A 27,634-nucleotide genomic window follows, 5' to 3' on the forward strand; every position below is an offset into this window, starting at 1 on the left:
TATGAAATACAAGTCCATGGTTAAAGAAAAGTAAGTTTTGTGTCTATTGAAGTCCTCAGGATTGGCAGAAAAGGATAAGGCGTGAAAGCTGTTAGAATTTTTAAAAATTTTCCAAGCTGCAACAGAATTAAAAAGAAAAAAATCAAATTGAAAATCCAAACAAATAAAGATCTGGATAAAATATCCCATTTATGGCATTTTCTATCTACCTCCTTCTTCTAAATGTTCACACTACTATTATTTGAGAATGTCATTTGAAAAGTGTCTCAAACCCCATTTGTCAATTTCTGAATGATTGACACTTCTACTGGGACAGAAATTGCAGGTACTTTCTCTGTCTTTGTTTGCCAGTGAAGAAATTCAGGAAAACTGCCCTTCTAAGCTTCAGTTTAGACAAATCAACATTTCCGTCTGGAAAAAACTTGCATATGATCGAAAATTTTCCATCCAAATAATTTCATCTGTGGTTTATACCCCAGAGCTGCATTATAATGCATTGTCATTTTAAGCCACTACCTTCTGTCACTTGGCTTTCATTTGACAAGACGCAAGTTCATTATATGCTGTAGTATTCTGATTCTGAGGGATTTAATCATACAAGCTAAAGTAGAAGAGATGTAGCAATGTGACTTCTGGCAGTCCCACCATTCTGTGTTGTGTCCAGTTAAAGTGATGTTGGTGGGTCAGCATTAGATGAAAGGTATCTGTGTGAATGGAGGAGGCTGATGAAAAAGAGGTTCTTTCTCTTGACAGAACATGTACTAGTATGTCAGAAGCTGAAAGGATTAATACTCGGATAATGTCTTTGGAAGATAAGCAAGGCCAAATTTCTGCTCAGTTGTGGTCATTAAGATTCCCAGCTTAAAAAGGCACTTTCTGCAAATTATCCTCTTCCATCTTGCCTCTTTGACCAGTTCTCACTTGACAGTTACATCCCACTGATCTAACTTTCCATCGAAGTTCTATCTGCATGGTAACCTTCCCAAAGCTTTTCTCCACAGAAAAGGTGTGATGTTTAGAAGTTGTCACCCTTCACTTCTGAGCTAATTGTACCCAACTAGTGGGAAAAAGATTGTACAGTCAGTGAAGTGCATAACGCTCAGTTTCATTGATGATTAGAATCATAGAATAACAGTATCATTTCGGTTGTAAGAGACCCTTAAGATCATAGAGTCCAGCTGTTACCCTAAGGCTAGCACTAAACCATGTCCCTAGGAACCTCATGTGCTCAGGGATGTAGAAGGATCAGCCAGATTCAAAACTCTCTTCCTAATTTTCACAAATCTGAATGGATTTCTAACACTTGTCTACTTAGTTTCATCTTTTGTGCTGTAGACATAAAAAAGTACATGTACCTCAGTGAAATTTAAAAAGTGTCCATTCCTTGCATGCTCCATAGATCAGTGACGAACACAGTGCAGAGGTTCTTACATAGTGTGGAGTCAACATGCCTTACTGATTGTGAACTGAGTATGTTGTGCAATATAACAAGGTTCTTCCTTCCAGATCTTCTCAATGGAAGCCTGAAGTCTCCTGAGAACAGTGGCTTAGCAGACAGAGTACCCTTCTTTGTACCATTGTTCAGCTCATAAATAAAATTCATTTATAGCTCTTCCTTCCTGTCAGAGAGTAATTTGTATCTTGAAACCTAAGACCACTAACTCGTAATTTGCACAACTTGGCCATTTTGGTCAGGAAAGTCTCAAGTGTGAACTTGCACAGAGGCTGAATTATCTCTGGCCCCACGAGAAATAGTCCCTCCAGGTCACGGCTAAGGTCATTATATTAGAATGTTTTTTAAAGGCTTGTCAGTATTCAGAGCATATTGTTTGCTTGTTCTTGGGGGATTTAACCCTGCAGAGTGCTGAGCACTTCTACTAGATACTGAGCACCATCACTCAGCTTAAGATAAAATTGAGGACACTCAATCTGTCTTGAAAATGTTTAGTATTTCATAAGATTGAACCTTGACCGACTCTTTTCTCCACTTTACAGTCCCTAAAGTATCTTAAATTTAATTACAAAAATTCTGCTGAAGCTCAAGCAGAATGGACACTAGTACATGCCAATGGTATTTAAAACTGTCTGTCAATGGAGTATTGAATTGCTCAGTCTGAGTTTTAATAGCTTTTTCTAATTCAGTAAGAATATATTATATAAATCCCATGTAATGTAAGTGTAATTAAAACGTACTTTTAATACAAGACAGTGCATGCAGAAATTGTTGCATATCTCTCTTGTACTTAGGGGAAAAAAAGACATAGGGCTTAGAGCTCTTTTAAAAAGTCTAGTGAGGGCTTAACATTTCTCTATGCACTCCTTGAAATCAGAGATAACCAAATGATGAGATAAGTGGATAGCTCTTTTTTTGTTGTTTTTAATTCAGTGAAGGCCTCCCAGTACATATTCCTCTTGGAGTTGATGAATAGCTCCTTTGGGATGCTGTAAGCTCCACTCAATGTATTTATGGAATACCTTCCATTTACACAGACTATATTTTTCTCCATCAGCCCATAAGGATCAGGGCAGAGAAAAATAAGCAGTAGGCTTCTTTTTTTTTTTTCCATTCTTCCCCCCTCTTCACCCCCCACTTCTGGACAGTTGTGTCATACTCTGTTTTATGCTTGTGGCAGACTGAAGCTGCTGGGATTCAGCAGCTAAAGCCATCCAGTTAAAGGGTCCATTAGCCATTATTTTTCCTTTTTTTTTTCATGAAACAGTGACATTGTGTAAGGAAGAATTACAGCGAATGAATAGGAAGAAAGGTCTTTTTCAGCTATACCTTTAACATAGCCTCAAAGGTTTCCTGTATTTTCCTTACAAGGGTGCTGGCAGCAGATAAGTGCACTGCAATGACACTCTTCAATCTTTGTAGTACATACTCAGGTCAAGTGAGTTGGCCCAGGGCCGCATTTCTCCTGCGTGGGCTTCTCCAACTTTTTCAGACCTGCCTGATGGCTGAAATAGAGTGGCTATAGTACTGTTTGTGGGGGAATATGAGATAAATTTCAGAGATTAAATGAGATAAATTGCAGACAAATAACACACTCTTCCATCATGAACTCCCCGCCTGTAAGTGAGTGGGAGGCGCATTTGATTCACACACTCCAAGCTAAACGGATTTCAAGTTTTGAGGTAAAGAAGAAATATTCCCCTGGGTCAGAGTAGCGGATGCTGGGGTTTCTTTTTGGTTTTGCCTTCTTACAGCAAAATTAATGCTTTATTTCTTAAAATCATTTTGCCCTAAAATGATGGTAGCCCTCAGTACTTAGATGCTGATGATGCTTGATGCTGTGTTCTTTCTATGGCACATTACAGTTCTGGATGTTCATTATTCTTCATCATCTTTCTTAATTGTGTTACATAGGAACTGTTTTATGGCCTGTGACATGTGGAGTAGATGTTCTATGAACTGTTTGCAATTAAACATCTAATTCATAGTAGCCTACAGTGTGAGGAACGACTCACAGATGGTTCCAGATGGTCCTTTCCAGTTCTGTGTTCTCACGTTTCTATTACAGTTGAAGGGTAGCAGCAGCAAAAGGTAACTGGCAATCTTTGTAACTGTGAATTTACCATGCTCTTTGATCTCCATTTCCTTTGAAAGAAAGAGGAGAAATATGTTACTTGAAATCAAATGCAGAAATGAAGAGTGAAATACAAGGTTAAAAAGACATAATACGAGAAATTCTTTTGCCATAGTTGGTTAGAAGGTTCTCACTACTGTATTTTTATCATTTTGCTTTGAACAGCAGTGCTTTGCTCTGGCTACCAAACCAAGAGCTCACCAAATGTTTTCATCCTTCAAACAACATCTAAGAACAACATATTGCCTCTTGTCTGGTATTAGATTCAAATTGCATTACCCTGCACCATAGGAAAGCGTCAACATTTTCCGGAACTATACAGATGCATGTCTGTATCTATGTCTCTATCTCTATCTAGATGTTGCAAATAACTTACATATGAAACACTCCATACCTTGCAAAACAGACATATGACATTTTTGCTGCTGCGTAAATACTCCACACTGGGGTGCCCACATGCTTTACGTAACACACACATATGCACTGTGACGCAGAGGAATGAAGCAAGCTGGTAAGGGGGAAGCCTCAGACCAAAGGGGGTAACTGGAATGCAGAAGTGGGAGAACTGTTCAGATCAACCACAGGAAAGGTCCCAGACCTTCTCAGCAACAAGTAACTCATGCAAGATTACAACAGTAATCCATTACGCTGAGCTTGTCCATGTCAGACAGGCACACACAATGTATTAATATATCCTAGTTAGCAAGGCCAGGGTTGGTACTGAAGAGCTCGTTTTCCACATAGTGCGTAACACTGAGTTTCACGCTCCTTTAGTCATTAGTTATGGGGAATAAGGATCCAATTAAGCCCATATACGTTTGGAAGCTCGAACTTAGGGAGTCCATGTGTCTATGTTTTGGTGACTGTGTTTGTAGCTGTGATTCTGTATTAGAGTTGAGGCTGAACAATGCCCTAAATCCAGAATTAGGGTGATGCAGGGTGGATGCTGGATTCAGACCAGAATCGTGTAGCTTAGGCCCATCTCAGCTGTAAGAGTTTGTGTGGCTCTGGATAAATGGTGGTGTGTGGTGATGTCGATACAGGTGACTGTGTATGTAAGGCTTTGAAACAAGAGAGGTGAGGTGACAACATGACCAGTTTTGCGCTATTGCTGGATCAGAATTTCCTTTTGATTGAAAGACTTTGCTAGTATCACTCCAGCATATTTTAAAACAAGAATTTCCTGTGTGCCAGCACTTGAAAGGAAAACCTCTATCCAGTGGGTTAAAAGCTAGTCAGCCTTCTAATTTATCATTTTCAACTAGGCCAGCATCTCAGAGCTGAGAAGGACAGGGTAAATAACGAGTCAGTTGCCTCCTGACACTCCAGCGATGTATGGCAAATGAGGGGCTGCGGTACTTTCAAAATTAACTGATTTTTTCCCTGAAGAGTCAATATTCTGGATGACATCTATTCCCCAGACGTGTTCCTCAAGGCATTTTAGAAAAGGTAAATTTGGCCTGCTATGTATAAATTAATTTTCAGAGTTTCAGCCTGCAGGAGTATTTAGTTGCAGATAAAACACTGGACTTCTCTCTCCATTTGAATAAGTAATGGGGAAATAAGCTTAATCTTACTTTCTTTTTTTTTTCCTGTCATGGATTTCATACATTGCGTTGGTTTTTTTTGTTTTCTCCTCAGTCTGTCAAGGTCTCAAAAGTGACCATGATAAGTGATTTCTCTCACTTTTTCAGAGTGTGAATAATCCCAGTTATTTCTGTGCTGATGCTTTGTTTTTATTATGGATTTCCTTGAGCCTAAGAAGCTTGAAATAGCAGCTTTTATCTTAAAATGCTTAAACTTGATTGAGTCACAATAAGTCTGTAGCTGTCTGGATATGTAGATACATATCTGTTCTTGGCACTTACATGGCCTTCACTGATGCAGTCTTCGAGCATCTTGCAATCCTAGCAGGGTTTTACTCCCACTGCCCCTGCCAGGCAGGGAAGTTTTAGCTGCATTTTGCAGACATGGAACTGAAGTGTGGCACAGAGTAAGTGGCCTGTCCAGGGACCCCCAGGAAGTCCAAACCACAAGTTCACAGCAGCATCCACTAGGTCAAGTTAATGCTCTCATCATATTACCAGAGCAGTTGCAGAAACAAAGTAAAAGCAACCTTGTTAAGCCACTTTTGAGTTAAATTTGGCCTCTCATAACACTGACAGTGATTTAAAAATAAGTTTAAGCATGGAGAATATTCTTAAAAAATAGACCTATACAATCAAAACAAATTGATAGCTAAGTGCAAGTTCTTTTACCAATCTGTAATAAAATCAGGCTCATTAAGCCTCATGGACTTCAATAAATCAATTCTGGATTTATGGTGTTGGAACTTACTTATAAGGGGTGAGTGAGCCAGCAGACACACACCAGTGAGCAGCTGCAGCGACAAAAACTGATAATCCTTTGCCTTCTAGCATCGAAAGAAACTTCTTGATCTTTTCAAATGAGACATTTTTCCAGTTGGCCCATCATCGAATGCCCTGTTTTCCTACGGGTGGATATACACCATCAAGTTAGTAGTTGATGTTCATAAGTACAGTGAAGCCAGGAGTGTAATCCATACATGAACTCATGTAATCCATTCCACCTCATTTACAGAATTTGTAAATGAAGTATTAACAGAATAGTGTAGAGAGGAAGGCAGTGATTTGCTGGGGCTATCAGTTTACAGCTCCTGTTGCGTCCTAAAACTTTTCTGTTCCTTTCATGATCAGTCACAATAAATCTACCTGTCTATACCTTTTGTTTCTGCAGTATGAAATGATAATAATTATGTTTCATCTATACTTATTCAGCACTGAGAATCATGGAACCATTAAGTTTGGAAGTGACCCTTGGAGGCTGCTGCCTAACCAGCTGCACAGAGGAAGGCCAACTTTGAAGTTAAACCCAGCTTCAAGGTTTCATCAGGGGGCCCAAGGATGTCACCACTTCTGCCTGTTGTATGAGACCTCTTGCATCAGATTATGGGTTAGGGGGAAGGGGCTGGACGAGCCTGTAGGGCAGGGTCTTCTGCACGTTAGTCCCTGATGCAAGCATTTGAGGGATGCTTCTGGCATACTGGGCACCATAGGAAGTCAGGGCTTGGCACCACAGGTGGGCAGGTTGTGCATTCCAGAAGCCCCTTGGCTGTCCCCTCACTGTGCAGGAGGCATTGTCAGGCCTAAGGGAGAGTAGTAGGAGGACAGGAGCCAGCAGACCAACGCTATCAGGAGTCGCTGTGGCTTCCACATGTGTGCATCCCTGTAGTAGAATCAATGAGGAAACTCACAGCACCCAAGAATAAAATGGGGTATGAAAGAGCCTCATTGCTGCCCTGCCCTGAGTCATGTTCTTCAGTTCCTGCCTTGGGGGAAGACAGACATTTCCCTTTGGCAGAGAATTTGGCCTGAACAGCAAAAAAAAAAAAAAAAAAAAAAAGAAAGCGAAAAAATAGAAGCATCTGCAAAAAACCTGCAGTCCCTCCACTCCAGCACACCCATACCCTGCGCCCCCACCACCCCTCTTCTGCCTGCTTCCTCCTCCAGGTGCGGGAGAGCTGATCCCCGCAGAACCGGAGCCTCTAATTGCGGCGCGTTAACGAGGCGGGCGGGGCCGCTCGGGGCCGCTCCCGCCTTTGGTTGGTGTTGGAGCGCCCTCTGCTGGCGCGGGCCCGCCGCCCGCCCGCCCCGGAGGGCATGGGTCGCTGCGGCGGTGGGAAAGGACGGGAAGGGACTTGAAGACGGGAAGGGGGCTGCCTATACCCTGCGCTTTGGTGTGTGCGGGTGGAACGCTCCACTGCCTGTAGGATGCTGCTGTGCACTCAGCACTTGCGTTGGTCAAAGTTTCCCAGGCTCCCTCCTGGCCCCCCCTTCCCCAAGTGCTGAAAATCCTCCCTGTTTTAGCTGTGTTGTTCATTTTCCGGGAGAAGGGTTGAATTATCTTGCGTCTTTTCCACTGCTGGCTTCTCTGAGGGGGTGGAGATAGGCATTAGCCCGGGTTTGCCCCTTAGTCTTGCTCTGTCCTTGTGTATAATTTTGAACTATTGTTTCTTATCTCTTCCAAACACCTGATTACAATAGTCTGTGTTGCTGCAGAGAGGCCATGGACCAGTTAATTTGAGGAATTTAATGCTGGTTACATATTGGTATATATGGAGATTCTCCAGGAGCAGCCTCATAATTGATTTCTTGGCTGAGAAGAAATAATGTATCTCACTGTTTTGACACCGTGACCATTATTAGAGGATGTATAACTTACAAAGGCACAGTAGCTTGAGTAATGCTCTTGTAGTGAAAGTAATGATCTTGCAGAACAGTCTGGGTATAATTTTCATTCATTTAAATACCTTCTGCTGCATTCAAGGAGCTGTAATCCAGCGGAGACCTTTTTTTTTCCTTCAAGCCGTTCCACAAGGGATTCTTCAGCCTCTTGTAAGGGATGAATTCCAGCAAGGTAGGAACTGCATGAAGAACCACAGTCATTTGCCCAAGTGACCAGTAGTGAAAAAGCACCTGGATGGCCAGAAAAGGGAACTGCTCTGTTCTCGGGCACAGATTGGTGTCACATGAGCAGTAGGTTCAAGGAAGCTGGGGTTGAATGAGGCCGGAGGGTTCTTCAGAGTCAGAGCAGTCTTTAGCCTTGTTTGGTTCTCAGACTGAATGTCTAACATGCTGTCTGCTACTACCTGGAGTCTGCTCCTGACTTTGTTTTGCTCACCCAAAGATCTGGGGAGAAGTCCATAGTTGTGTAAGGCTGGAGATGCCATGTGGTATGCAAGGGATTGGGGAAAAAAGCAAACCTTTGGCTTACAGGCCACAGAGTTGACATAGACTGAGGTTGTGGGCCAGCCACAATTGTCTTGGGACTGCTATTCTCTTCTGCTGGCACGTCATCTCCCTGCAACAATGTGCTGACTGAGCCTGCTTGTCTATTGTAGAGATTATCCTACCACTCCTTTGCCCTGTAGAGCATTTCTGTATTTCAGTTGTGGATTGTAGCAGCTAGTCTTGTTTCTGTCTTTCTTCACTCAAGGTGGGAACAGAAGCAAACATTCTCTTGTGAGCACAGAGACCACCCTAGGGTGTGGGAAGGTGCTCTCTGGGATCCTTGCTGCTTTTACCAACATGTGAGTCTCTCTTTTGTGTTCATGAATTTCATGTCAGCATAGTATTTCAGCTTTGGCTGCAGTATTTAATAACAGAGAAGAGGCTCACTCAGACAGTCCTCCTCTCCCAACAACCAGACTACACAATGTGTGTTGGAGTGCTGTGGGTAGTATCCCACATACCCTAGAAACTTGCAGAAGGTATGATGAGTAGTGTGTCTTCCTAGAAAAGACGGTAAGGGGAAGTCAGAGATGAGTGTGTTTTATTCAGTGAGCTCTCTGCAAACAGAGACTTGGTAATGACAAGGAAGAAGCTTCCTTTGAGAAGGGTTCCAAAGTGCTTGTGGGACTGGCAAGTACAGCTAGTAACTGAGATGCCTATGGGTAAAAATGTGTATCAAAAGAAAAATCAAGAGAATAGCTTAGAAGAATTAAAGCTTTGGCTTCTCTTTCTCTGCTTCCTCAGGAAAGGATATAAACTAGTTGCAAAATATTCTCAGCATCAGCAAAAACTGTAGTGCTGTCAGAAAGATCTGACATGTGTTAAACTTCTGCAGATGCAAACTGAAGTTCTATCAGATCTGATAGCTCAGGGAACTGTGTGCTCTGACATTTCATGCAAAGCCATGCCTGGCAGCTTCCAGAATGGCCATCGGGACACAAGGTTCTACTTATGGTCCAAAACACGGCGGGTCGTAAGCATTCTTATTTCAGAAGTAATTTTTTTTCTGTTGTAGTGAATATGGACAGTCTTATAATGACAGCATGGGATAAAGAAGTGTAACAGTGTATGTGGCCCCTTGAAGGACCTGTGGGAATAGCTGGTCCCACTGTATAACAAAACAGTACCCAAATATTGGAAATTAGCCGAGAGCTACAATTCCCAGCTGACAGGCGAAAAGGAACAGAGAAGACTAGAGGCACCTCTTTTGGAGGGATAGGCTTTCAGAGGGGCTGAGGGACTAAGAGACTGTTGCTAAGTGAAAGAGTTTTTATTCCTCCCTAGATTAATTTAAAGGGCATTTCTGTCCAGCTTGCTCAAAAAAAGTTTATCACACAGCTATGGCTTTTGTTGTCCTTGGCTAACAGAAAGCAAAACCAACCTCAACTGTGTATTCAAGAAGAAAATTGTGCTTAACATGCATTTTCCCTCATCACCCCTCTCCTGTTCCTCTAACCTGCTTTGGAGGAGGATTATCTGGAGGAGACCTTAGATAACAGCATTGTCTGTTAAATACTTGACCTTCCTAACAGATGTAGCACATTGCAATGGTGCTTTTTGGGGGGATTTCTGTGCTGCAAGAACAGGACTGCAATCACTAAACTCATTTTACTCAGATCAGGAAACCACTTCACATCATTAGTGTCATGTTTGACACCACATGCTTTTCTCTGTTTCACTATCATAGCTGTTGCTTATTGCAGCACCTGAGACTGATTTTTCACCAAACGGAGACTTTGGAAGAGTGAACAGATTTTTACCCAAAAAATGCCAAAAAAGCACCACATCACAACTGACAAGCCCCTTCCTCCTGGCACTTTGCCACTTCCACACAGAGCAGAGAGTTTCAATCAAAACTTATTGAAATAAATGAAAGCAACCATTCAGATCTCAGCATTTCTCTCTGAGCATTTGGTAAAGATGTGAAAGGAACTTATTTAAATGAGCTGATTTCTCCATTGCTAGTAAAACTTGGTCTCTTGGTAGCTGCCACCATCTCCTGAGACTCAGCTGGATATGTGAGACAGGTGTGGACATGAGAGTCCAAATGTGTCTGTGGTGCCCTTCTCACACACTCTTGCCTTTTAGAACTGTTATTATCTGTTTTATAATAGCAAATCCAGATCTCAGCAATGCTCAGTGTTGCATTATCCTTCTTCTAACAGAGGGATGAACTTCTTCCTTCCTGTGGAACCAACTTTAGTGCCCTCATCACAAACAATCTCCCTCTGTTGCAGTGAGAGGCCAGTTTTCACCCCCGGCTTTGCATGGCTGGCTGGCTGGGATGTCACTGGGATCTCACAGAGGCAGCAGGGACAGGCACGTCCCCTGTCTGTGGTTGAGAGCCTAACCCCATTGTGACATTTCTTCCTGACTTGAGACATCTTGGGTCTCTTCTCAGGTAAACAGTCTGGCTTGACTTTGTGGCTGTGACTATCAAGGCGGAGAGTGGTTTTCTATGTGTCATTCCTCACAGAATTTTTTTCCTTTGTGGTTTAACACAACTGTAAATACAGTATTTATGTACTTATGTATTTATGACTTTATGAATAGCAACGCCCATGTTCACACAGTCAGTGGCATCAAGACTGAAGAAGCCAGTTCTGTTCAGTGGTGCACTCTAAAGGTCCAGTTGGATCCAATCACACATCTTTACTGGCCTTTTGTGCTGCATTTAAAGGATTGAAGTTTCTGTGGGCTTTCTCAGCCATCTCATTGCCCTGTGAATGTTTTGAGCAACTGATACACCTCTCTGGGTGTTCACTTCGTAACTTGAACTGCTGATATTTTTCGACTTGCACATCATGATTTGATATGCATAAACATCGACATTGTACTAATTGTTTATTAGTTTTGGCTTCTCTTTGAATTTTAGAGTAGGAATCATATTCTAAGAAATAGGTTTTTAGGTCAAATTCTCTCTTGCTTTTCCCATAGTCTGTCATTTCATGAACTTGACTCAGTTTTTTTCATTTGTGTTCTTTGGAACTATCATGTCTTTTATCTAAGCATATATCCCAGGACATAACAAAACTTATCTTGCCCTTTGCTAACTTTTTTCAGTACCTATGATACTGTGTTTTTCCTAAACTGCTGAAATCATCGTATTTTTCCTTCTGACACTGCACAGTTCTATTAATTCTTTTGTTCCCTAAATGCCAAAATTGTGGGGATTTAAATGCTCTTTGCTCACTCTGGCCTTATAAAACAGTGGGTTTTATTTAATACAAAACAAGAGGGGAGAAATATATCTCTGTGATAGTTTCCTGACTGTAGAATGAAAAGGAATGTGCTTGATTTTCAGTTGGTGGAGATCTGTTTATTGCCTTGCTAAGCATGTGACCCACTCTGAAGTCAAATTATCTTCTATATTTGTGTTCTAGTTGTGGCTAAAGACAAAAATGTTTGTAAAATATGTTTTCAATTAGAAAACAGTCACTTTTCATAAGTATTGTGCTACATTGATAAAGCTTGAAACAACCTGCCAAAGTTCTCTGTAGCAATACAGGCATAGTATTTGGGTTCCATTTAGAAGCAAATGATTGCTGCAGTGTTGTTAAGAGATGTTGGTATAAATAAATTTCTGCCCTTCTTGCAGTAAGTACGCATTCCTGTGAGAGGTGCATAAATAAGAAAGTAACTTGGTCAAACAAAAATATTTAAAAATAAATGAACAGAATTCTTGGTGGCTGAAATGTTTGCTTATATGTATCTCTTAATGCTACACGAATGTTATTTTTCACACGAATATGCTCAGTAAGGTGCAGAACATTCCCGTGTAACTTACCCTCAGCTGAAGTCACCCGTATAGGTCAGTGAGAATTACTGTCATTCTCAAAGTGGTGTATTTACTTCAACACTTCTCCCAAACATACCAGAGAGCACTACGTGTCGCAGGTCAAAGAGTGCCAGTCAATGACTTGTGAGCATTTCAAGCATGAATTGCAGGAGTGACCTCATGCACAGGGAACACAGGACTGGGCAATTGTGACTGTGGGACAAAATGAGCTATGGACATGATATGGAGCATGCTAAAGCAAGGGGATGCCTAAGCTACTAAAAAGAATTGCAGCTGTAAATCAACTCTCTGCTTGGTTTCAACTCCTGGATAGAGGGTGTCTGTTCAACCAGATTTAAGTTCAGCGTTATGTCTCTCTAGTATATGGAAAAAACTGTCCGTCTTTCACAGTATCACAGTATGTTTGGGATTGGAAGGGACCTCGAAAGATCATCTAGTCCAATCCCCCATGTGATCCAATGTGATCAAACCTCTTTTGTAAACTAAATCATCAGCTATTATAAATCCATCACTTCCTTCATTCCTCAGGGATGTCTGGTACTGATTTTGAAAGTGTCTACTGACTTAACTCATCAGACTTTATTTTAAATACCTCATAATTTCTGGGAATGCAGATAATTTTTTCCTGAAGCTCATCTATGAGTTTTTTTAAATGTATCTGCAGCAGGCTAGTTAGAATATATGAATGCTCTGGTTGATGTTGGGCAGATGGCACATGTATGTCATTCCTCCTCTTCAGTAGTATGCACAAGTATTGCTCTTCTGTCTCCTGGGCTGCAAGAAGAGTTTTATGAATCTGCAGATATTTTTGGTGTGAGGCTTCATGCGTATTATCAAGCTTATTTTTTATATTAGTCCTTAGCCAATGGAATTTCTTTTGGCACATGGATCATTAGAATTATTGATTTGCACCTCATTGTGTGGCATTTTTTCCAAATCACAGAGATCTGAGGGTTGTGCTGGTTAGCCTCTCTGTATGTGATCTATGACACACATAGCAGGAATCTTTTAACTAATTTCAAAGCTGAGCAAGTATTAATTCTAATATCAGAGATACAGCTGTATTTCTGACCTAGAGGGCCATTGTTTCATTAGGCCTGATTAACTACAGCATTATTCTAGTTTTGCTCTGGTGTGGATTTATATCAGTGCGGAACTTCAATAACGTGATAAATTAAAACCAGTGCACCAAAACCTGATTCAGCTGAAGTCAATAGCAGCAATACTGCTGACCTCACGTAGCAGAATGACCTGTTTAAAAGCAGTTGCAATGTCCTTGTATCTCAAGTTCCTCATGGCTTTTTGTGACTTAAAGTGGAGAAAAGCCAGATTGTTGTTGTTCTAGATTTCTGTATGCTCTCAGCAACATACTATTGTGCTGTTTTTGCAAAACACAGTATATATCTGTTACAGTGTCCGGTTCAAAGGATACAGCTCTGCTGCCATTGTCTGTTTTGTTATTGTTTGCCTTGCATTTGTTAGGCCTACAAAAAGATCTGATTTACTGCCTTACTGTTACCCAACCGTGGGACATTCTTGTGGCTTTAACTGTTTGACATATCCTTAAGAATGGTTTTCATTTGATTTTTAAAGCATAATTGATCAAATGAAGGGAAGTTTACTGGCCCATATGCTTGACCCTTATTTAATGAATAGGAGCTTTTCCTGTTCTGTAAACCATTTGTTCTTGTTGAGCTTGCTAGCTGGCTTTTCATACTTTAAAGTGTTTTTTGGATGATGTAACGTGGACTATCCCATTTGATAGTGGGGATTTAACACCATTTACCTCAGTGCAGCTCCAACAGTTTTACCAGCTGAGGATTTGGCCCTGATCTCTGCTGCTTTAATTTCACACAGGCTGTCTTCCAGCATCGATGGTCAAGGTTAAATCAGCTTTTCACAGCAGTCTGAGAAAACATCATTGATTCATTCTGTATTCTACATATGAGCCTTTATTTTATTCCAGTCTGTTCAGAGATGTCTGTGTCAACTGCCAAGCAGCTATCAAAACACTGAATATCTCCTTGTAATAGAGTTACATGGTTCCCCAAAAATCATGTTTGAATTCCAAGTTTTAAGGTAGTACCATGAATCAGCCATACCACAGTGTCTGTGGTGGCAAACGAAAGGCAAAGATGACAGACATGTGACATAGTTCCTGAGATTACTTTGCTGCTTATGTGTGTCGTAACCTCTCTCACATGGTCTTTATCCTTTTCTCATGTGAAAGTGCTGTGTATGTACCAGCAGAAGGGCCATCACATGAAGAACTGTCATTATGTACATGTGAGGAGCCTTGTCTGCGAGAAAAGGTATATAAACTGTCACAGTAAATTATTCCCATCTTCCTGCTTTAGTTCCTTCCAACTGTAGTGGACTTTGACTAGACCGCTGGCTCCAGCCTTGCTGGAATAGAGTAACTGGCCCCTCAAAAAAGTCAGGAGTGCTGTGCCTCAGAGAGAGCACATCATATTTATTTAGGGGATAAGCACTCAGCTTAAATGGATTCTACCCAGCTTCTGGGAACCTGCAGCTTATGCTGGGCACCCTTATTAACTCACTCTCAAACTTTTGTTATTGACTTAATAGCATAACAATTCCCATTATGGTATCATGGTACCTATATTTGCAGTGTTCACACCATGTAAATACATCATCTCCAGAGGCATCCACTGAATATGGGAAACTCAGATAACTCCAGCTGTTGTTATTGCTTTTAACCCAGTGAGCTTTTGGGAATTATTCCCACTGTCTCTTATGTTGTGATAGAGCAATGCATAGTTTTGTATGACATCTCAATTTTACTATAATTAATATGGAGTCCATAATGTAGCAAAAGAAAGTCTGGATCTGAGTTATGAAAGAATAAGAGAAAGAAGGGAAGTAGAGAGAGAAGGTTAAAAATTTTGGAGATTTTGATATTTTTTGGCAATGGCTGTTCTAGACCTGTTCTGCTCAGACCAACCCCACATGAAGATGAGATAGGCCTCCTGTGTACCCCAGATTGCCTTGACTGAAATGGATAACCACCTAACTCCTATTGGTAGATCCATGGCAGGGAAATACTTGGGATAGCCTGCTAAACCATTTTTGTGATTCTTTTGTGCCAGCACACTGATTAAAAAAAACCACAGCAACCACAGCCTGGGCCAAGATCTGGACTTCCCAGTTTGCCACATGGGAAACTTTATACTATGTGAAAAATAGAGAGGACACCTGCTCCTATACAAGTTATGTTCAAGTTCTGCTGGGCTTATGTGAAAAACAAAATGTTCACTGTTTCATCTGCGACCAGTAGAAAGGTCGTGCTTTTGTGTAGGAATGATAATCAAAGCACATAATTTTTTATTGCTTTTTCTCCATTTACCACCTGTCTTAATTCTGCTTAGCTGCACACAAGCACCTTGGAAGATGCCAATGCCCAGGAGCCACATCTGCCAGATTCCTACCATAACCACCAAACCACACAGGAAGAATTCCTCTCAGCGTGTGGTGTACTCATTTGGCCTTGGACACACAGTCGTGTTGCAGTGGATCATCTTTAGACAAAGTCAGTCAAGTTGCTAAGAGTCAAAGAGAAAGTATACTGTGTCCCATCTGTTTAAACCTCATAGGAAGATCAGGGATACATTATCCCTATGCACAGTGGCAAGGCAAGAAACATCTTCTTTGCAGTTGTAAATGGAGAAATCACAACACTGGAAGGGTACGGGGGAAGAAAGTCAGATAAGACTATCTTTAAACATCTTTACCTTACCGTTCTGGGCTTTTTCTCCCTTTGCCAGCCTGTTGTTTCCTACATTGACAAATTATGTCTCAGACTGATCACAGTGGTTTCAAAATGCTGTGTTCATACCTCTGCATGGGCACCTGGCACTTGAAGGGAAGCTGTGGTTTGTGGCCTCCAGCTTTCCCCAATGACAGGTTTTGGACAGGACGGTGGGTAGTTCTACAAGGCTGAGGGGATGCAGCTGATCCTCAATGAACAGAGTCAGCAGCAGGAAAGATTTTTTTTATGCTCAGCGTAGAGCTGGGCAGTCCCTCTACCAGATCTGTTGCTATACAGAGTATTGGGGGTACCTGCTAGATGAATTTTTTTACATTGATAGTAATTTCTTTTTGTACTAATAGTAATTTTCACCCTGCAACTGTTTCCACTGCAGAATGCCTATGTTAAACCCCCTTAATCTGAAACAACCAGCAGAAATCTGAATAGTGAAAGTCACTGGGGCCTCTGGAAAGAAAAATGACTTTAAGATAACTTCACATGGTCAGTGTATTTGCTGCTTTCTGTTTTATTTCTGTATCAAATCTTTGTTTTCGTAACATTTTACTCTGCAGCGAAGCATGGGGCAAATTTGTTCTGTGAATCTGAATATCAAAGTTTGAGTCAAGCTGAAGGAGAGCCCATTTTTGCAACAGTCAGAGAAAAGCCCTTGGTTTCAAACATATTGGCTTATCAAGGATCTAAACCTGGCCCAAGCTTCACAGCTTTAGCCCACCTCTCATAGCAACATCTAGCATTCTGCTTTTATCCAGAGGGTGCTACCGAGAACCCTCTTGTAGTGTCGTTAATCCAAAGATGTGTTTTTAATTGTAACAGGAGCTTAGTGTTGCCAGAGGTAAATAGAAGATATCAGAATGAATGTTCTAGTAGACTTCATCGTGTTTTTCCTAGACTCATCTTTGAGGCTCAGTTCCTCATCACAGCTCCAGACAGTGGTTGCATGGCTGGTTCATAGCAAAGGAGGGACATACTGCCCTGGCTTGCTGCTGAGCAAAGAAAGCAGTTAACTCAGCATTATGTCTGCACTTCTGTCTCTGTGCAGCATGCTCCTTGTTGAACTGCATGGCTATCATGGCAAGACCACTGATTTTCTTCCCATGTTCTTTAACTGTAGTCACATGTGGCCAAGCTAAACCCCCGCAGTGCAACTGTTTTTTCCTATTTACACATGTTACTAAGAAACATCAGCTAAGTATATGTTATTACAAGTTTGGGAATGACCCCATTCTTGGCACAGGGCCAAGCCAAACATTTTATTTCATTTAAAAAAGCAAAATGCGATAGAGTCAGTAATTGTAATTATGATTGGCAAGCAGAGGTGGAGTGCTACTATGAAGCAGAAAGAGGGGAAATTCCAATAATCCTAATTAATAAGCATAGTCATTAATTCCATCAGTGGGATTATAAAACAGAAATGTCATTCTCTTTTAAGACCATTTTTGGCCAGGAAAGGGCACAGGAGACAAACTGTACAAAAAGACTGATCTATTGATCAAGGCACCTTGTTATGATAAAGATGTTAAAATTGAGATTTTTTAAAAAGCTTGTTTTTGTTAGATTAATTGAGCTTCATGCCTATAACAAAAAAAAAAAAAAAATATATATATATATATATATATATATATAAATAAATAACCAGAAAAACTATTTAAGTAGCAATGAAACAGACCTAGAGGGGGAAAAAAATGGTGAAACAGTCTTATGAAATAGACAAAGAAGAATCTAAAAAACATTTGTCTCTAAGCACAACACAGAATGCTTTCTCTTTGTCACACCAGTGCTGTTGTGACCAATTTCTTAGTCCTCCCCTTCTCCTGTTTACATATACGAGAGGGAATATGTTGCTTTCTCTTTGACAGTCTCTTGTTAGAACATATGAACCACAACACTCTAGTAACAAAATTACCCTGTTTTTGTGGTTATTTTTTGAGGAGGGACAGTAATTCAGAAATGACTATTTTCCTCTCTTTGTACTGGTTATTTCATTGTGGACGCCAAATGCTGGCATGAGACACACTGACTGCACTGGAGTAGAATTTGGAGGGGATGTTACTGGCGCACCCACTTGCACTGTTCTGCTTGAGAGTTTGTCAGTGTTTCATTTGCAAACCGCTCCTTGCAGACATTTATAACTAGGTCATAAAAGTTCCCTCCCAGCTAAAATTTGCACTTCTTTTAAGTTTTATGACACAAACACAAAATAGAAGTCTTTTTTTTCATGGAATATATTTCATCATAATGCATAAGGTTTTGCGCACTTAAATCCTCTTCTTGTTTAGGAGAGTTACACATCAGACTCCGTCCATGTGCATTGGTATAGGGTTATAGAGGCAAAGTCATCACCTGCTCGGCCCTCGCTCAGTTAGGGCCACAGAACACCGATTTATGCCAGCCAATCTGGCTCATAGTCATTGTCTTCTGTTTGCTGGCTGTAGCTAAATTGTTTTTGTCAGTCATTTGATCAATATCATTTCAGTGCACTTCCTAAACTAATGGTGTAGGAGAGGGAGAATCCATTTTAATGTACCTTATCAAGCTGGAGACAGAACAACATATAACAATCAAGTCTGAAATTTCCTTTTTTATTTCTCTGTCAGAACTGACGGCCTGAATCCAAACTGATCAAGGTTTATGATGTCCATTTGCCTCATAGTCCCTGTCAAGAACTACATAAAGCAATAGCTGGAAAAGTGCTGAGTCTACAATATCCACAGCCCACTTTCACAGGATGATCTCCAGTGTTACACCAGGTACGAGGTTTGTTATTGTGGTAGTTGCACTTCCACCCTGCCCCAAAAGTAACAGAAACTTCTAGGCTGATGGATCACTATGGTCATGCACATGCCCCTTGGTCAACAGACAGGGCATTTGACCAATGAGATGCCTTGGTCAAGAGAGGTTTCTGGACCACTACCACAAATGACAACAGCTCAGATTCAACTAGGGTATAAATGGAGCCTACCGGAGACCCCCTTTGAGTTGGTCTTACTCAGAGCAGTGGCTACGCAGTGGGAGACTCTTCTCCTTAGACTGGCCATCTAAGGAACATTGAGACACCTTGCCAAGCTCGTAAGTGATCTGGGTACCCTTGAGAGTCCTCACTTTGTAACAGAGTGGGAAGATGCATATTTTGAATAATCACTCTAGAGGTTTGGGATCTGATTCTCTTGAGTTTGAGTTGGTTGTGTAGTAGCTGAACTCCTAACTGGTATCTGAACCTGTGTTGTATAACATTGTTGGAGTGAGGAATAATTTTGGATAAGCCCCTTACGTAGTTTGTTTTCTGCTGAACAGCTCTGCTTAGAATAAAGTCTATTTGGAGCTTGTTGTCTGCCTAAATTGGCTGTTGAGGTGTCTTCATGACAATTACGCACACTGAAAAATTGACATTTCATTTGTTTATGAGTTATATTTCATGTCAGGCATAAGGATTTATGTGTTTTTTTCCTGTTGGTTACCATTTGTGGACCAAAGCTGTGCTTCAGTCCATGATCACCATTTACAAACATTACAAAGTGCTGGCTGTGAGAGAGGCGTATGGGCCATTGTGTCAAAGGTCCGCTTCCTTCCTGAAGCTTTAGCAGACCTATCAGAGATTTGATTCTTTCCCAAAAGTATAAACTGTTCTTCCACAGTTAGACTGGACTCTTGGAAGATCTTCCATTCAGCCAGAAGCTGGATCTTCAGGTAGTTGTGGTGAAAGCTGTGGGCTAGACAATTACAGGATAGTGCAGCTGAAGTCATGCCAAATCCATCTTAAGTGCAGGCCTTTTGCAAAAACACCACAAAAATACTTAGGCTGCCATTGCAATTCCACTTTTCCTAATAACTCTGTTGCTATTTTACCAATCTAGTTTTCAGGGATTTGTAGACATAGCCACGCTGTATTTCCTTCGCCAATAACTAGGGCCATGTGAAATACTCTCTGTCAAATCCCAAACCACCGAACACCGGCCAGGTTTCAGTTTTCATTATGAACTCAAAATTCAGACCGTGATGGTCTGTTGAGGAAATGGTTTGTTAAGGTTCGCAAATCTTACAAACAAAGTTTAGCCTTATTTTGATTAACCCCACCTCTAATGGGATGAGGCATGTTTGAAAAACAGGTTGAAGATGGCTCCTCCTGATGCATTTCCCAGGTGTTTGGCTAAGCCAACCAGACAAACCAAGCCTCCACTTTAGCCACTGCTTCTGAACAAGATTTGTAGCACAGTCTGGCACTCTTTGCCTCTCAGGTGGTTAGCCTCTGTTGGAGCACAGCTCTGAAAGAGCCATTTCAAATTATTTTGAAACACGCCTCATTTTCAGTACAAGCATGGAACCAGCTAATCAGAGCTGCATGGATATAGTGTTCAGGCTTCTTGGTCTCCATCCAAGAGTACTCAGAGCTCAAGGTTTTAAGTTACTGCTCAGTTAGTTATATATTCAAAACAGAATGACAATTTAAACTTCTAAATAAGCTGATTGGAAAAGAAAGCTCCCCTCACCCCCAGTTTTAATGTTCTGAAACAACTCTCACCATTACAGCATTCAGTGTGTGGGGGGGTGTATGCATGATGGAGATACTTTTGCTTTTGTTTTTTGTCTTTCCTGGTGTTATATTCCTGAGACATTGTTTTATCACCAGATTAAAGCCTTGGCAGTAAAACATTGCCATGTGGCTTACATTAATGATGGTAAAAGTCTGCTCCAAAATTACCCACCCAACATGTCTTTGAATTTGTTTGATTGAATTGACCCGTCGAGGTCTCAGACATGGCTAATCTTTGTTCTCTGGCAGAATGGCTTCATTAGGATATGGCAGGATCTTTCAGAAGAAGCATTCTGCTGGAATAGTGGAATTTCACAGTATGCAGAGCATACAGTCAGTAGGTTTGTTACCTGGCAGCACAGTGTGTATTTAAATGAGTGGTGGATTGTTTTTTGTTTGTTTGTTTGGGTTTGTTTGTTTTTGTTGTTTCCCCTGTGTCTGCTAGCTCCAAAGCTGGTGTTGCTTATACCAACTCATACTACACGGGAAGCCAAAATAGGCAGACTGTAGATGAAGGGAAACTCTGAAGTCTGAGACAGGCACTAAATCTAGTATTGGTTGTGGCATTCTTGAAGCTAATTCTGGCTGGTAAGTATGAATGAGACTGAGTAATGCTGCAATCTGTCACCTCTCACCCTAGTTAGTGTGACAGCACTTGCAAGGCATCCCATATAAAAACAAAAACTAGCTTTATGTGTTAGAAACTGCTATGAGGTTACTTATTTGATTTGAAACACAGAGTTATCAAAGAAACCAGCCCTCTTTCAATTCAGCTGTATCCATGGAGCAGCAGTCACTTCTAAGAGTGCTGTGGGTTTGTAAACTGTCCATGCAAAATATTTTCCTCTCTTCCTCTCCCAATACCTTAGTTATCTATATATTTAGAATATGTCCAACTTTCCATTCTTGATGTTCTGTTCAAGTTTATTTCACTGTAATGAATCACGTAAGAGAAGTCAAAACTTTTTTTTCTTGTGTGGCTGAGAGGCTGGGTTGTTTCCATGTTACTGAAATGGGGGAGACAGAATGGGAAGTAGAGGATTTGATACACATATGTCTTAACACCAAGCATCAGAATATTATCTGCAGATTGGGACATATATTGAACACAAAAGAAAAACATCTAAAATTTATTAAAAGAAGAGCGTATAACTTGATCTTTCACAATCACTGCCACTAGTTGTTCTTGACATTAAGAAGAAAAACTCTCACTATCTGGGAAAAGGGACAATGGACAAGTGGAGGAATGATGAGGAGAGAGCAGGAACCACCTTGAGAAAGAAAGGAAGTGATAGTGGGTGAGAAGATGGAAGAACCTAGTGCTGGCTAGAAAATGAAAACAGGATTAGAAGGCAGATGGACAGGGAAAGAAAGGGAGGGAGAGGCGTGCTAAAGAGGAATCTAGATCATGAAGCAGGGGAAAACTGGAACAAACTGGCTGGGTAAATCTGTGAGGGCAAACAGCTGATGAGCAGGTAGGTACAAAGACTACGTCCTGTGTGATAGAACAGGGGAAAGGGAGATAAGGCAACAAGGAAGGTTAGATAGTCAGGGGAAGCTGTCATAGAGTGGCAAGAATGAGGAGGTGAGGACTACAATGTAAAATGGGAATTGACGCTGTCTGGACAGTAAGACTAGGATTGGGAGAAGAAAAGGGACAGTGCATAAGCATCCAGAAGACTCAGATTTGTTAGGCAAGGAGAGAGATGTGCTGGAAGCAGCGAGTGACAAGGTTTCATGAGAAGGATGATATTTAGATCCTGAGGCAGCAGCAGGGAAGAGATTAATGAAGGCAAAGCTGTGTCAGAGAAGGTGAGACAGGAGAGGTAATGCTGGCAGGGGACAGACAAATAGCCGAGGAACATGGAATAATACGTGTGATATTTAGGTCTTTTCACAGTTTCTCTGCTGTCAGCAAAAGTCTGTTGAAATGCTAGCAGAGTGTGTGTCATCCCACTTTGGTGTTGCCAATAAAGAGGTCAACAACCAAATGCTATAAGCTACTTCACTAAATTAAATTACTTAGATCTGTGTGGAAAATTCATATAGTTGATAGTGCAGTGCTTACAAGTACTTACATGATGGAACTTCTGGTTTTTCACTTTGCTTTCAAAAACATGAAGAACAAGCCAATTTACACAGAAAAATACATATTCAGAGTACTAGTAAAGTTTCATTTAAGCACCTGGATGTTTTAAAATTTCCAAAGCACTCTGAACTTTACAATCATGATTACATTTCCCTGCCTTATCTCATAAATTTGCTCTCTGATACCATCTTTACTTGCAGTAATACTGTTTTTTTGGCATTTGTTGAGTATTTCTTTCTCCACAGGCCATTTACTCACTGACCTGCTTTGGGAGTGAATCAGGAATGAGTACTGGGGCAAGGTATTGTCTTTAATACTCTTGCTTCATTTGTTACAAAAACCTGTGAGAAGTATAGTGATGGAACAAGGCAGCTGTAGGAAAAGTAAGAGCAAGTCATACGGCTAAAATAGTTGAATAGTGGTTTACACGGTTGAATTCTCTCCCTTTCCCTTTACCATTCAGTCCCTGTGCCTTGCCAGGCATCACACTTTTCCACAGGTGGTCACTAATTGTGTGTTCTCATTTCTGGGGTCCTGACGGGAGACTCTAGGGTCTGGTTTGCAGAAGTGCTGAGCATTCGCAGCTGCAACTGAAGTTAGTGGTACTTGTGTTTAAACACATAAAGGACTATGTAATGTTATATACTCTGAAATATCCGTATGATAAATTTTAAGGGAACTCATTAGTGAAGTCAACTGTCATGAAAAATACAGGGATTTGAATGTGGAGGAAGCTTGGAATTTCTCAAGTCAAAGGTACAAAACTACCTGTAATTTGTATGCCAACAACGTGGGTGGAAAAGACCTACCAAGAGGGCCCCAGCCTGAAGTAGATAAATAACCATCTTGCAGGGGATATTAAGAGTAAGCAGGGAGCTTACAAAGAATAGAAAAAAAGATCGACTGGCAAAGAAAGCTGTGTCTTGGATGTCAGGAAGTATACAGGCAAAGCGAGAACTGCCAGGAATGAGGCTGAGTTGAACCTTGAAAATTAAAGCAAGCAGCAAGATATTCTTTTGTTGTAGGAATAAAAAGAGAACACGAGAAGAAAGGAGATTAAATTGGGAGTGCTGTATGGACTAAAGATATGACAGGGATTTGATTCTCAAAGTGCAACCCAAAAAAGTAAGTAAATACTCTGCCTCAGTTTTCAAATAAGGGTGATGATGGCCAGGATGACAAACAGGAATGAGAAACCAAAATGAGGTGAAGCAGAATTCAAAATGCTCACTACAATCAAGTGAGGAGAATGGATAATCTCCACTTCTGAATGCTGGAAGAGCTGGCACATAATATTACTTGTCACAGGCAAAGTAATTTAATAAATCTATAGGAGGGCTGGTGCCAGATAACTAATAAGAGTAAATGACACGTTACTACAAAATTACATTTAATATTTCTAGTAAATTGAAAGCACAAGTTTAGTGCTGCTGAAAGGGAGGAAATCTGATTTGGGGAATTTACTTGCCTTCTAGGCTCACCTCCCTAATATGCAGCATTTTAGATTATATTTTAAAGATAAAGACAATATGAAATGGTGGGGAAAAGAAGTAAATTGCAGCTGAGGTTTGTCAAATTTTGTCATGCTAGGCTTATCTGATATCCTTGTTTGATATTCAGTGGAGTTTTGCCTTTGTGTACTTAACTGACAATTTGTTGTAGATTATATATTGATAATACAGGTAGTTAAGAGGCAACAGATAGGTTTTAACACTGAAGCTTCAAGGTGAATAAAAGGGTATGCAGGAATGGCTGGTACTCATAGCTGAAAGACAGCTGGGTAGAGAGCACATGGTTGCAAAGACGGTTGTGGTCCTTACCTACTTGAATATTTTCGTTAATGATGCTGGCTCAGAATTAACTGTACACCAATAAAATCTGCTCTTGACTTCAAGATGGGAAGCATTGTCAAACTAAGGAGAGATCCAAATATTATATACAAAGAATCGTATGACACTGAGGACTAGACTGTTCGTGAAGTCATGCATATAAAGAGCTAAAGCCAGAAATGTCTGCTCTAGATGGAGATCTCATAGATTTTCCTATTCAGGAGAAGGAGAAAGGTCTGGAGTTTGAGGTTATATTGTGACAACAAATGTTCATGTCATTTGAAGGAGCCCATGAAGAAGCAAAGGAAACCCTTAAACTATGTAAAAGATAACATCAGTACAGATAGGAAAGTGTTAATACTATTTTACAAGGCACAGGTTAGATCCAAGAAGGCTATACCGTGTACAGTTCTCACCCTGTATGGTGAGGGATGATGAATTTAAACTAGAACCTATGTCTGCCTTGTGGGAGAAAATAAAAACAGCTTCGTGTGCTTTGTCTGCTAGAAAAAGAGGCTGAGGCAGGAAATAGTTTTATAAATATGTAGTTGTTATATAAAAACAAGTGAAGAGGTGGAGCTGGTTTGAAGGTATGGGGACAGTGAGGAGAATAGTCAGTACTGGATTTCAACAATTCTCTAAACTAAAGGAAATTAAGGGAAAAAGGATGCACAGATATGAATTACATGTGTGTGTATTCGCCTAGGAACTGGGATGAGCTTTGTGAGTATCAGAAGGCTACTGAAAAGCTTCTGGTAGAAGAGAGATGTGCAAAAGTGATGTACCACAGCTGCAGCTAGCATCCCTTCAGTGCATACTGACTTTCCTGCTGCTTTCTTCCACTCTGACTAGCAGCAGCCTGGATTCTTCCCTCCAAGCTCCACGCAGGTTGCTACACGTTCCCTTTTAAATGTTTGTTGTTGCCATGTCCTTTGTGCCAGCACTTGCTGACTTTCTGAGGCCAGACATTGCAATAACACAAGCCACAGAAGAGACAAGGAATCTTGTCTTGCCAGCCCATTACAGTCTCGTAAGTCTCACAGATGTTCAAATATATTGGTTTTGAAATAAAACTCCCACTACGTGGCTGAATTATTGCTGCTAGTGAAGGACCTGCCTCCACCCTATCTGGCTTCCCTTTATTGTCCAGTGGTACTTTCATGGTTGTTTGCATGACTGGTGTATCTATTTCCAGTGACGGCTAAAGCTCAGTGTTCCCAAATTCTGGGCTTGGTTCCATTTATCATGACACACAGACTTTCTGCACTTATTCCACATATTAATATTCATGTTTTTCTCTACCTCTGTCTTGCATTTGCCCACAACAATGGGCTGGGTTAATTTGGAAGGTCTATCCCTAACCCAGTATCCCATTTCTGAGGATGGTCAGGGCCAGATGACTGAAGAAGGCTGTGGGAAGAGGGAAAATACAGCGAGACTTCCTCAAAACACTCTTTAGGCTTCAGGAATTTGTGGCTTGGGTAATCCTGAGCCAGAGATGGGGCCTTTGTTTTTAATAGCTCTGATGGATTTTTCTTCTGTGGATTCGTTCATGAATTTTTTAATGCAAGTTAACTTGTGGTATCCCACAACATCCTGTGGTAAGGGGTTAGCTGGCTTTACTGTGAGTTAAGAAAGAGAAAATCTACCTTTTTATTTGTTTGAAAAATGCTTCCTGCTTTTCATTTGATGCCCTCTGGCTTGTATACCAGAAGAAATAGTGTGTGATTGTTTCCTATTTATCATGCTTATGCCACTTGTGATTTTACAGACATCTATCATATTGTCCCTTAGGCTGAAGAGTCTCAGTCTATTTAATCATTCTTTAGATGGAAGCCAGACCATATCTTTTGTCAGCCTGGGTATCCTGTTCTGTACCTTTACCAGATTAACTAGTCTGAGTGTAATGGACAGTGGTTTCCTCCTGTGGCAGTCTGTACTGGGATTTAATATTCAGTCAGTACTGAAAGGTTAACTGATAGCACCCGTGAATTCCTAAGAGCTCAGTCAGACGGTGTTTTAGTTTTGAGACTTTAATGTAGCTCTGTCCAGTGTCGAGGCAGTGCTCTGAGCTGCCAGCTTTGCAGACTTGCAAGGCCGTTAACATTGTCCCTTACTCCTTTCTGTTACTCCCTTTTCCTTGTCAGTCCCTTCCCCTGTACACATACATCCTCTCTGGCCTTCAGCAGACCCTTTTTCCCCATCTCGAGTGCCCCCATGCCAAATATAGCAAACATAGCTCTAAAAAATAAATCTCTTCCTAGTAACAAGCCTTACAACTTCAAGCACCAGCAGATCAGAGCCTGGCTAGTCTACCTCTCCCCCTGCTTCCCAGCCTTTGCTTCCCAGCTCCTGGTCCCTTATCACTTCCCACCCGTTTCTCCATATTTCCACTCTCAAAGCCCAAGTATGTCTCCTGCTTGCTGTCTCCTGCCTATGCTAACTTCCCTGGTGTAGCCATCATAACTGTTCCCCAAAGCAGCCTTCCTCAAGCTGATGATCTTGAACTTTTCCCGAAAGGGGAAATGTAGTCCTATTCATGTTGTCAACACAGGAGCCACAGCTTCTCCCCTCAACCTCACTCAGCTCACCATTGCATGGGGAAGGGAAGACATGAGAAGGAGTAGGCAGCCATCTGGCAGCTGCATGCCCAGAGAGAACTTCAACCTTTGGTCCTGGCAACTTCTTATCCCTGTGCCACTACTGCCTCAAAGTGAATGCTCTTGTTTTCAAACGCCTATCAGAGAAGGGGAGAAAGCTTCCAGGATGGGGGGGGGCGGGGAGGGCAGGAAAATGACAGACAAAGTTGAGTTGCCTCTTTCCCTGCCTTGTTCTTGGAATTGTCTTGAGGCCACACAAGTGAACAATCCCCATCTGAGGGCAGCTGCCTTCTCTGCCCCACAGACTGAGGCACTTTATGATATTCTTGCTCTTTTCCAGGTCCATTCAGGGCCACTCATGTGGCACCATTGTGTGCTAATTGTTTAAGGCAGAGATAGGAGGAAGCAGAACCCAGAAGACCAACGGGCCACACATGTAAATCAATGGACTCCACCTTTAACCTCCTCGTCTAGGCATTGCTTTTATCACTCTTTCTTGGGTCTGATTAGTATCTCTCAGAGATAAAAAGATGTCTGGCTTCATCTTGTCTGCATTCAGATACCTTACACTCCTAGTACTTGCTTGGGAATTGGTTGTGAT

At 41.3% G+C, this 27,634-nt stretch overlaps 1 long non-coding RNA gene across 2 annotated transcripts in view; it reads left to right on the forward strand.

The window, feature by feature from the left end:
• LOC139827245 (uncharacterized) overlaps positions 1-27,634 on the forward strand; it is an 86,699-nt gene that overhangs the window by 21,153 nt on the left and 37,912 nt on the right. Inside the window, exons 1-4 of one of the 2 annotated variants that reach the window (XR_011737677.1) lie at positions 16,371-16,467; positions 18,582-18,734; positions 22,850-22,905; positions 23,630-23,729. This is a non-coding gene — a long non-coding RNA (uncharacterized lncRNA). Of the gene's footprint in view, positions 1-16,370; positions 16,468-18,581; positions 18,735-22,849; positions 22,906-23,629; positions 23,730-27,634 lie in introns of those variants that run through there. The other variant, XR_011737678.1, reaches the window with a different exon arrangement.

This window comes from Patagioenas fasciata, chromosome 2 (genome assembly GCF_037038585.1).
Source record: "Patagioenas fasciata isolate bPatFas1 chromosome 2, bPatFas1.hap1, whole genome shotgun sequence".
NCBI classification, from domain to species: domain Eukaryota; kingdom Metazoa; phylum Chordata; class Aves; order Columbiformes; family Columbidae; genus Patagioenas; species Patagioenas fasciata.